The sequence below is a fragment of the Calliphora vicina genome, chromosome 4 (assembly GCF_958450345.1).
Source record: "Calliphora vicina chromosome 4, idCalVici1.1, whole genome shotgun sequence".
Lineage (NCBI taxonomy): Eukaryota > Metazoa > Arthropoda > Insecta > Diptera > Calliphoridae > Calliphora > Calliphora vicina.
The window spans coordinates 28,252,377-28,264,796 of record NC_088783.1 but is presented as its reverse complement, the minus strand read 5'-3'; positions in this window follow the sequence as shown (position 1 = coordinate 28,264,796).

The following is a 12,420-nucleotide window of genomic DNA, read 5'->3' as shown; positions in this document are numbered from 1 at the left end:
TTAACAGATATTCAAATACAATTTTGACAATAGCATTTAAGAGATCTTGTTGATGACTAATTATCATGAATATAACATGACCTTATCTTTTAAAGAATTGCCGTAAAATTTTAAAAAATGTATGTTTTTATCTTTGAACTTGGCTATCATATTGCGTAAACATAATTTATTTGGAAATGGCACCTCCTAGTTGGTTCTCTTAATTATGAATAAATTCGAAAATAATTCATTGATTATTATGATCGATATCTCATTTTGTTCCTATTACATGTGGCTTTGCGATATAGCAACAAATCTAAACAATTTCTGCCGTCTTCGATTTTTCATGATTTTTTTAAAACAAAAAAATGTGATATTTAAATATATTTATACCCTACACCACCATAGTGTGCGTTTGTGGAGATGTTTATAACGCCCAAAAATTAGTCTAACACCCACCTTAAAGTATACCGATGTCCGCCCGTCTAGTCGGCTGGCTGGATGGCTGGCTGTCCATGTAAACCTTCTGCGCAGAGTACAGGTCGCAATTTTGAAGATATTTTGATGAAATTTGGTATATATTATTTTTTCGTCTCAAGGACCAAGCCTATTGAAACTGGCTGAAATCGGTTCATTATTTCACCTAGGCCCCTTACAAATGTCCTCCCGAAATTGGACTTTATCGGTCATAAATGGTTAAATCATGTAGGTATCTACACAAATTCATCTCCAAATAAGTTTTATGTACACAAAATTCATGTCACCAAATTTTGTTACGATCCGTCATAGCCCCCATATAGACCCGCTTCCGAAAATCACTTTAACGTGCATAAATCGCTTAAAAATGTTGGTATACACACAAATTTCAACATAGTTAACTTAAATATAAACATAAATCACACGACCTAATTTCATGGTGATCGGTCCATAATTGGTCATAGCCCCCATATAAGGCCCACTTCCGAAAATCACTCAAAAATATAAATTATTGAAATTTTAAAAGAAAATGGTTTTTGCTCTTTTACTTAGTGTAAGTCGGTCGGGCTTGACCGACCATACTTTCTTATTTGTTTTTGCTTAAATTTGTTCTTATAACTCCGAAACTACTGAGCAGATTTAAACGCAATATTTAAACAGATTAAAGGTTATATAAATTTTAAATCGGACTAATCGGACGGAAACATTTAAAAATTCACAATTTTAGAAAAAAAATTTTTTTTAAAAAAATCTATTCATAGAATTCAAAAATTTAACCATTTTTGTACTTAGGTAACCATGATGCATCAAATCTGTATAGTGGTTAGTGAAGCCTTTTTTTGCTCTTTACATGCGTTATTATAAAACAATTATGAAAGTTCAAGTCATTTTCTGATGACTTTACAGTATTTTTCAGAATACTTAGAACTAATGTATGCAAAATTTTATCAGGATTACAGCATAATCAACATATTTATGACTGCGCATACAGTATACCAGGGGGCCTAGGTGAAATAATAGAACAATATTGCCCATTTATCTTAATAATTACTGCAAATTATCATTAATCATAAATTAAATTTTTAAACATTACACTTTTGTTACCATTGCTTCAACCGAAATTATTCTTCGGTGGCTACTACTAGAATTTTGCTTGACGATCCATATCAGTTGAAAAATTAAACTTTACTCAAACAGTTAAAGTATATGTACATATATTTTTTGGATTTTCCGAAACCTGCTGACTAAATATCTGAAATCTTTACTCTGATTATGCATTTATTTAATAATTATTTTATTCTCATTTCTTATTAAAAAGAAAATAAAAGAATTTTCGTGTGTTTATGATTTAAAAACAGCAAACAGCTAAATCTATTATTTATCTGAAAATTTAATGGTAGTTTGCTGATTAATTAATATGCTCAAATGGTGAACCGTTCGACGAGTATTTGTCTTTACAAATATAAATACATAATTTTATTTCTATCATTTTGTTTTTATTATTAATTTATGGTACACCTTTTGATTTATAAATAAATATATAAATATTGTATGTAGCTATATATAAAAATAAACAAAAATATACAATACATATGTACGTATACATTTTTTGATGATTTTAATTAAGTAGCAAATTGTCCGTCTTTATATTAACTTTTCTGAATCATTTAAAATGTATCTATTATTCACACTGGGATTAACATTTTCCTATAGTAAATATATAAATACATAAATTTTAACATAATTTTTTAATAAAACAAAATTCTTGTTAAACAAAAGTATAAAGAAAATCTTTTAAATTTTAAGTGTAGGATTTTATGAATTTAGATCTCCATTTACGGATTGAGGGTGTTTGATTCATAAATTTTATTGCTCGACCATAATGATACATTTATGTTTGTAGTATGTTTTAGTAATAAAAATATTTCTTTTCAATTATGTATATAGTAAAATAAAACTAAGTACATTTTTTTATTATCTAAGAAGAACAAAATAATTAATATTGTAAATTTTAAATAATTTACAAGGCAAGGTCTTCATGATTGAAATCGATAAATACTTGTGTATTGTGCTTAGAGATGCTAATCGGGACTGATTTTTGAAAATCCCGGGGATCGGGATTTGGTAAAGAATCCCGAAATCCCGACCCGGGGTTTCGGGATTTTCGGGAAATCTAAAATCCCGAAAATTTTAAGAAAGAAACGTACATAATTATGTCTTTACAATTGAAAGTAAATTTTTCATTTAGCAATTAATTTTTATTAGACACTAAAAAGCAAACTATTGCATCTATGGTTTCGAAATAAAGTGAGCTATTTCTTTTACAAGTTGCAAATCTTCATTATAACTTGGTTTCGTTATTGTTATTTGGGTTTTTTACATTTATTAATAATATCTTTTAGCCTTTTAGCAATCGAAATATTTTCATTTTGTTCGAGCTCCTCATCTGAGATAAAATCAATTTCGTTTGAAGAGGATTTTAATTGAGTTTTGTTAGATAACTTACAAAAAAATGTGAAGAATTGATTTTTCAGAGTTCCACTCTAGGAAAACCAAAAATACCGCTTTCCTTTATTAACTATGTTGTAGCAGGAGTTGAACTCAACAACTTTGCTGAACATCACTTTTCGATATTCGGGCATGTAGAATGTCAAAATGCATAAAAAAGTCACACAAAAATGACAATTACCCTTATTTATTTATGATAAACGGGATTTGGAAAATCCCGGGATTTAAAATTAAAAAATCCCGGGCTACGGGTACGAAAATCCCGAAAACTCCGGAATTTTCGGGAACGGGATTCCCCGTTTGGCATCTCTAATTGTGCTGTATGATTTTAGGATTTGAGATTAAGATTTAACATATTATGAATTTTTGAAGATTTAATATATTATTTATAAACAAAGGACGCTACATATGTATATTAATTATACCCTACACCACCATAGTGGAGAGGGTATTATGTGTTTGTGCAGATGTTTGTAACGCCCAAAAATATTAGTCTAACACCCACCTTAAAGTATACCGATCGACTTATAATCACTTTCTTAGTCGATACAAATGTCCTCCCGAAATTTGACTTTGTCTGTCATAAATGTTTAATTTATATAAATATTTACACAAATTTCGCTCCAAATATGTTTTATATATACGAAATTAATGTCACCAAATTTTGTTATGTTCGGTCATAGCTCCCATATAGACCCGTTTCCGAAAATCACTTTAACGTGCATAAATCTCTTAAAAAAGTTTGTATACACACAAAATTCAACATAAATAATAGACATAAATCACACGACCTAATTTCATGGTGATCAGTCCATAATTGATCATAGCTCCCATATAAGGCCCACTTCCGAAAATTAAAATTATTGATATTTTAAAAGAAAAATGTTTTTGCACATTTACTTAGTGTAGGGTATTATATGGTCGGGCTTGTTTTAACAAACTGTTTGTAAGTAAATTTTACAAATATCCAAAAGGAAATTCCTTTATCTTAGTATCTACTAATAGAAAACTTTAGAACTATGCTTAAAATATAGTTTATGAAAAATTCTCATTTTCTTCGAGGGATTTCTATTTATATTGGCATTGAGTTGCAACTTTAGAGCTTTCTTATACACCCACTGTTGCCAGATAATTTTGGAATAAAATCGTCAAAATTGGACTAACAGATCGTCAAAATCGGCAAAATATTTTTGAAATCGTCAAAAAAATCGGAAAAATAAAAATACCTAGTTTTTGTGAAATTTTTCGGTTTTTAGAAAAATCTAATCCAATAAATAATTCACGTATGCAAAAAGCTATGACTTACCTATATCTCGAATACTAAGTCATGCACATAAACAATTCAGATATCATACGAAAAGAGTTTCAAAGACATCCCAACGACGTATACGATAGTGAGACCAACAATGTGTCAATTTCGGGAAAATCAGGCTTAATTCATTTTGAAAAAGTAAAGGATTATAACCAGGGAAACCGGAAATATGCTCTAAAAAAAGCGTTTTAGGCGCTTTAAATGAGCAGTAAAAACTTTAAAATATGCTCTTAAAATTTAGAAATTATGCTCTTAAAAAAACAAACTTTTACATAATTTTTAACCAAAAAAAATTTACTTCTTTAACACTTAGAACGGTTAAGTTTGAATTAGAACTAAAATTTGATATTTAGATGGAGCTATTATTAAAATAGTGCTTATTTTATATTAAAACAAGTAAGAGAGCTATATTCGGCTGTGCCGAATCTCATATACCCTTCACCTTATTATACTTCAAAATAAAAAATTTAAATATTTTTAGGTTTATTTTTATTTTTATTTTAAATTTTAAAAAAAAATTTCTGTTTTTTAAATTTTTTTTTTTGGTGAAAAGCCATCTATTTTTCAATTTTGAATTTTAAACAAAGGAAGTAAAAACCTGTAACACAACAGCGAAAAATAAGTAAGACAAAATTTGTTTTTGATAAACTCAAAATATGCTATTAAACAGTAAAATATGCTCTAAAAACGCAAAATATGACATAAATATGCTCTTAAAACAAATATATGCAAAAATATGTATTTAAGGGTAAAATATGCACTAACAAATCGATGCCAAAATTCTTAAATAGTTCTGAAACGTGTAAATATCTTATCCATGTGCTCATTAGACTCACCAGAAAAAACATGCATTTGCATATTTTGGTTTCCCTGATTATAACAATCCCTCAAGTAATTTTTGTACAAAAAATTTAATTGTTTATTAATATTATCTTGGCTAAATATTGGTGCGGCTAAAAATAAAAATTAAAAATTTCTTTTTTTTAAATCTTAACAAAATTTTTTTCATTTTGATTCATTAAATTATTAAAATCAAGTAATTTATGCACTGTAAATTCGGATTATATTTTCTATCTTACAAAAACCATTAATGTTCAGTTTGTATTCATTATATTTGTTAATTAAATAATTATATGAAAACCTTGATGTAAATATAAAATCGGCAAATCGCACTTTGCCAATTTTACAATCAAAAATCGCCAAAATGCCGATAAATCGGCAAATCTGGCAATAGTGTATACTCTGCTTATTTTGAGAATTCGCCTTAAACATTTGTTCACAAATACTTGTAGACTCTTGGAGATTATGTTTGTAACCTTCCAGGTTTCACTTCCGAATAGAAAGACCGATTTTACGCTTTAACTAAATGTTAGGATTTTATGCGAGCTGATCCAATTACCTTGTTACCCATGACAAGGTAATTGGATTATTAACGACCTTAGCGTTAATATCGCCAAGAATGATTCCTTGTAGTTTAGTTTCCTGCTCTCCTTGACCCATCCACCTTAATTCCGAAAGGCCCTGAATATCCATGTGGTAATCTTCTATTGTTCTGCATACTTGAGCAAGACGTGAAGCTTCCGCCAGTGTTCTTACGTTCCATATTCCGATTCTTGTCTTTATCCGATATTATTTCCATTGCCGTTTCGTTAATCAGTTAAATCTGAGATGTGCAGTTGATTGGATCACAGCATCCGATCCTAGTGATGTGCTGCCAACAACCCCTAGGTGGCTTAGAATAAATTGAGTTTCAAGAACGTCTTTATGCAGCCTACTTACCATTCAGGTTACTCAAATTGACGACTTCTCAATTTAGCTGTCTACGAACTGTTTTTTGTGCAACATTTCCAGGCAATATGTGATTTTTAGAAAAGCCGGACGTAGTGATTGATCGATCTGCTTAGATTTTATTTATTATTTATTTAAGATTTCCTAAAAATTTTGTATTCACAGATTTCAATAGTTCTTTATACATATTTACAATAAAATGGTTTTCCATATAAAAAATCTGTTATTGGTTTGATTTCAAATTAAATTATGATTAAATTATCTTGTTTTATTTATATTTATACTACAAGTTTCATTAACCATTTGCCAATAAAAAAAATTGTGATGCGTGCCATTTAACGCAATCCATGACTCATGTCTTTACAAAATTCCCCTTTAATAAATTGTATTAAGAGATTTTTGTTAGTTAATTACTCTCTCATATTCATTATAAAATTATCAGTAAATTACTGTTGTTTTTTTTATTAAATAAAAATTTAGTACAAATTAAATCATTGTCGGTTAAACAACACAATTTATAAAAAAAAAACAAAAAAAGAAAATAATTAAAAATACGCAAAATGAAATTTATACATTTAACGCTATTAACTTTAATATTATTAAGTGTAAATAACTTTATAACTCCCATCAGTACGGCAAAAGTTATATTTTTTAATCCCAACAAAACGGAAGTGGATGAAGCCAGTATATTTTCCATTACACGAAGATGTTTGAGAATGGATCATAAAGGCAGATGTCGTAATTAATCCAATATTAACAATAAATTATATATTAAAATTCAATCAAACATAATCCAAAAATATAAAATAAAGTGATATAAAATTTTATTAATATTTTAATTAATTGAAATGTTTTTTAATAACTATGAATATAAAAAGAGTTGTTTATGTATGTTTCACCGCCATAACAGGGGTATAATAAAAATGTTTATTTAATTTTTATAACTTGATTTTATTTTATTTATACTAAAAAAACATAGTAAATGTGCTGAAAAAAGTTTATAGCTGCAGAATACTTGCCAAATGCCAATCAAAAGTGAATATGTTTTAGGAACTACTCGTATTAGTGCCAGATATTGGCAGTGAATGAAATAATACAAATCTATAGGATGAAAAATTCAAATGATATAAAAACGTACCTTAAGCTGAATTCACCCATGAGTTTCTGAAACATTTTTTGTTCGGAACATTTTTTTTTTATATGTAGTTTGACGTTCTATTTTTGAGAGAGACTTCAAACTACATATAAAAAAAAAAATTGTTCCGAACAAAAAATGTTTCAGAAACTCATGGGTGAATTCAGCTTTAATTCATATGTTTACGAAAACCATAATTTACAGCATGTTTTCATAAAAATTTCCTAATCGGGAATTCGTTTTCGGAGAATTCCTGGGAATATTTTTTTTAGAAATTTATGGGAAATTGCTTTATAAACGTTCCTCTTAAAATTACAGCGAATCCAATAATTCGAAAAAATCCACAGACTTCTTGATGATACAGCAACAAAAAATCAATTGACATAGAAGAATTATGATTTAGAAAACCTAATTTTTGTCACCCCAACTATAGTTTTCAGACACAACATTTAGACTGAATCGTTTGATTAAATGGGTGTTCGGTTATAACATACAGAACTATTTTGAATAAAATAGTTAATTGAAAACACCAAAATTTTAAATTTAAGGTGATGAGAGAATACATATTTCCAAGAATACATTCGGATTAGGAATAAATTTTGTTTGAAAACAATATTTTTTTAACTGTGTAATCTAAAGAAGTCATAATGATTTTACAAATGCATCTGAAATCAACTAAATTCAACTACATAATTTTTCAAATATTATTGAAATCAACTTTCCGTAGCCCTCCAGAAACTTACATAAATAATTCATACATCAAAACATTTGCTATAGTCCCGGTTCGGTTACTATTTAAAATCGAGAAAATCGTCCAACAAATGGTTGAGAAATAAGCAAAAACCTCGATTTTTGAATCTATATTTACATTACTAAGTCATTAATATAAAAAATACGGATACCTAATGAAAAATATCTCAAAGACCTTTCCAACGATGTATATAACGCCATAGTAATTCGGACATACAATGGGTTAAAAATCGGGAAACAAATTATTAACCCGATTTTTTTTCACCAACAATTTTTTTACGGTAACATTTTTGTAAACCCTTTTTTTCCTAATACAACTTTCATAAGCAAAGAAATTAAAAAGAAAATACAAGTTTTCCAAAAATAAATGTCTTTAATAAATGTCCTTTTGAGGGGTACATATCTATCATTCATTCTCACTTAGTTATTGAACATTATAGTGTAAACAATAAAGTTTGCTTTATGAGCTGCTGAAATCTGGTCAGACCATCGCAAGAAACTAGTATCTTGAAGAGAGCATTGGCCGAAAAACGTCCAGAATATGCGGCCAGACATGAAACAGTAATATTCCATCATGACAACGCTCATCCACTTGTTGCTATACCTGTTAAAAGATATTTAGAAATAAGTGGTTGGGAAGTTTTGCCTCACCCGCTTTATTGTAAAAACCTTGGGTTCGTCCGACTACTATTTTTTTTGAACAATGCAGAACGCTCTCTCTGAGACATGCTTTACTTCAGAACAAAGTATCCGAATTTGGCTTGTTTCGTTCTTGGCCTAACTAACAAGTGCTCAACAAATATGAAGAAAATAGTGATGTAATAAAAAAATCCGGAATATAAAATCACACGACCCTCATAATTTAAGATTGAGAAAAATTCATGGATTATGTGAATCTCGATCAAGTTATTCAATTGATGTCGGCAAAGCGGAGTGTTAACAACCAAAGAGAGAAACAACACTGGTTTGTTGTGAGAACAAGAAAAAATATATCCTAAGTCCCCTTTTACAATGCAGAAATTGAAAGGCAGATAGACGAAGTTTGTTGGCGAGGGGTTGAAGAGGCAGAGTGTGTAGTACACGACCATCTGTACTAGACATTTTTTGTATCTTAAATGCATTTGACAATGCAAATATTCATACGCATCAACAACGAAAAATAATGAAAAAATGAAACGACAAATTTCTGTATGTCTTTTAATTTTGCGGTTTTAAAAGGTTTAGGCAAGTTCAAAAGAGAATGAGAAAAATTTCTGCCTTTCAATTTCTGCATTGTAAAAGGGGACTAACTATGGTTACATATTTGAAAACAATGCTAGCCGATTTTGTTAAGAAATTAGCAAATAAGTTTACAACGTTTTGTTTATTGTTACTTTATATTTTCTCTTACTCTGTTCTTTCTCATAGTTTTATAGAAGTCGTCGTCCATGATATAAGCTCAGATCTAGTTTGTCGATATCTAATCTAGTGTCTCCCTTCAATAAAAATTCGAAAAAATTTATCTTTTGTCCTTAAATAATTTAAAAGGATAATCAAGCAAATTTAACAAATTATACCTATATGGAGTCTATTCAAGTCATATATAAATTGATATATAATAACTATATACAAAAATTATTTATTTCTATATATACGCTCTTATTCCATTCAATCCAAATTTAAACTACCAATTTTGGCAAGTTGGGACTCGAATTTTTCACATAATTTTTTCACAAAGATAGGTAAGTTTCATTTCGAATATTTGTAAGAGTTTTATGCACTGATTTTCTAGAATAAACCTTATATTGAATGAATGTTCAATGGACTGCTCCGAAATATTACTAATTTAGTATTGTTCATTTTACTGTAAAAATACCTAGATCGGCGTAAACCTACGAATCATAAATTTTCTTCGAGTCGATTCATATATGTATTAAGGATAGCTGTGAAACTATGTATTATTGATAATTATTTCTAAATATTAACACTATGAGTATTTAAAATACCCAGAATTAAATACTGACACCTAAATAATGACTGATGAAACAAATTTTAAAAAAATAGATAAGTGTGCATAATAAAATTTCCTAAATCAATCATGCTTTATTTGTTGTCCATTAGTATGTAGTTGGACTTTAAAATAATTTACCCCATTTAAGAAAGTTTACGTTTATTATATAAAAATTACCAATTGATTATTAGTATGGCCCTGTCTGTAAGGCGCATACAAAAGTAGTAGATACTCCCAACTAAAATAAAAGTTTAGTTTGTCTTAAGTAAATTATTTAATTCTTTTCTGATTTTTCATACAAATTTTAAATATTTAATTTTTCCATTTTTCGAAATGGTAAGTTTTATAATTATCTTTTTATTTTATTTTTTTATTTTTTTATTTTTTTTAGGGACCATGTTACTTTTTATATCTCAGCTGTGTGTGAATAATTATTTTCGGGGTTTTTATGTGTATGTTGCAAAATCACGTTCTAGTTCCAAAGTTTTTTCAAATATTTCGTCATTATTTGTTAGTGATATTATTTTTCTAAAAAAAATACCACAAAGTAGATAATATTTACTTACATTAAAACCTATGTAGGTGACAAAATGAGTGTGAATTATGAATTTTGAATATGAATTTGTAAAATTTGCCAATGTGATTATGAATTAATTTATTGATACGAAAAGATCAATAGAGATATAAAAACACACCTTACGTAAAACTATTTTATGTGGAAATGGCGTTTTAAAAACTGCGTCAAGTCATCAAGAGTCATCAAAATGTGATTGTTGTGACCATAATCGAACAGAGTTAAATTGTGATTGGATTTTATGGTCAGAATATAAGACATTAGGTTGTGTCGATCACACTATGGTTACTGTACAATCATATTATTTTTCCAGCGCAATCCTAATGTGATTATTTTGAAATCTTAGTACAGTAGTAGTACAATTAGACTATTACTGAGCCCAACTAAGATTTCAACTTAACCAAAACATTATCACATAACTGGTGATATGATCATATTGTGGTTGTGAGCAACCATATTATTATACAGTTCAACTCTTATATGAATATACATATTCAACTTTTTAGTTTATATGATCGTATTATATTTTTATCCTCATGATTCATGACATATAATGGAGTATTTGTGATCATATTACGATTATAAATATAATAATATTTTGTCATAGTTATCATAATTTAGATGAAATTAGAATTTTCACACACATAATATCGCGCATAGTTCAAACTCACTTCTATTATTAACCATTTAATTCTATTATCAATCATATAAAATTAAGTATTTATTATTATTTATATGCCAGAAACATTTATAATTGCATAGAACATAGTATAATTACGGCAAACATATCGTAACCATGTCTTTTCTTTGCATGTGGGATCAAAGTATTTAAATCTTATATTGAAGCCTAACTTCATTATAGATATAGTATTCAGAGTATATATGGATATCCATTCCAGTTTAGAGAATTAATATTTATTACCATTAATATATTTTGAAAACGAACTCACTATTTAACTTAGTATTTAACGTAGGGTATCCCTGTATAGGGCATTCAATATCATTACAATACAAATTTTATATTTAGCCAAACATCTGGTAGACATTACTCATATTTCTTACTTTAACAAGCAGACGTAAACATTTTCTTGAAACGACACCACAAAATAAATTAGAATTCTACAATGTCAAATTTAAATTATGACTTCCATTTTTTTTTTAAACACTTCCACTGATAACAAAGTATATGAGTGTGTAAATATTGCTGTGATTTTGATGTATGTACAAATATTTTGACGTGCAATTAACAACGCGCTGCAACGTCACAGCGTATAGTTAGTTATTTCTTATCATTTCATGCTGATGATCACTGCTTTAGTTTATTATACAATAAAAATACCCAATAATTCGATTGCATACCCAAAGGCTTAAATTCTTAAAAAAACACGTGCTAGGCGTCTATGACTGACTACTAAAAATAAAATAACTTTGTTGATTATTATAAGAAAGAGGAGGTACATTAATTGTATCATGCCATTTGTAACACTTGACACGATTTTTATACCCACACCACCATAGTGGGGAGGGTATTATGCGTTTGTGCAGATGTTTGTAACGCCCAAAAATATTAGTCTAACACCCACCTTAAAGTATACCGATCGACTTAGAATCACTTTCTGAGTCGATTAAACGATGTCCGTCCGTCCGTCCGTCCGTCCGTCTGGTTGGCTGGCTGGCTGGCTGGCTGTCCATGTAAACCTTGTGCGCAGAGTACAGGTCGCAATTTTGAAGATATTTCGATAAAATTTGGTACATATTACTTTTTCGGCCCAAGGACCAAGCCTATTGAAACTGGCTGAAATCGGTCCATTATTTCACCTAGCCCCCATACAAATGTCCCCTCGAAATTGGTCTTTATCGGTCATAAATGTTTAATTTATCTATGTATCTACACAAATTTCGCTACA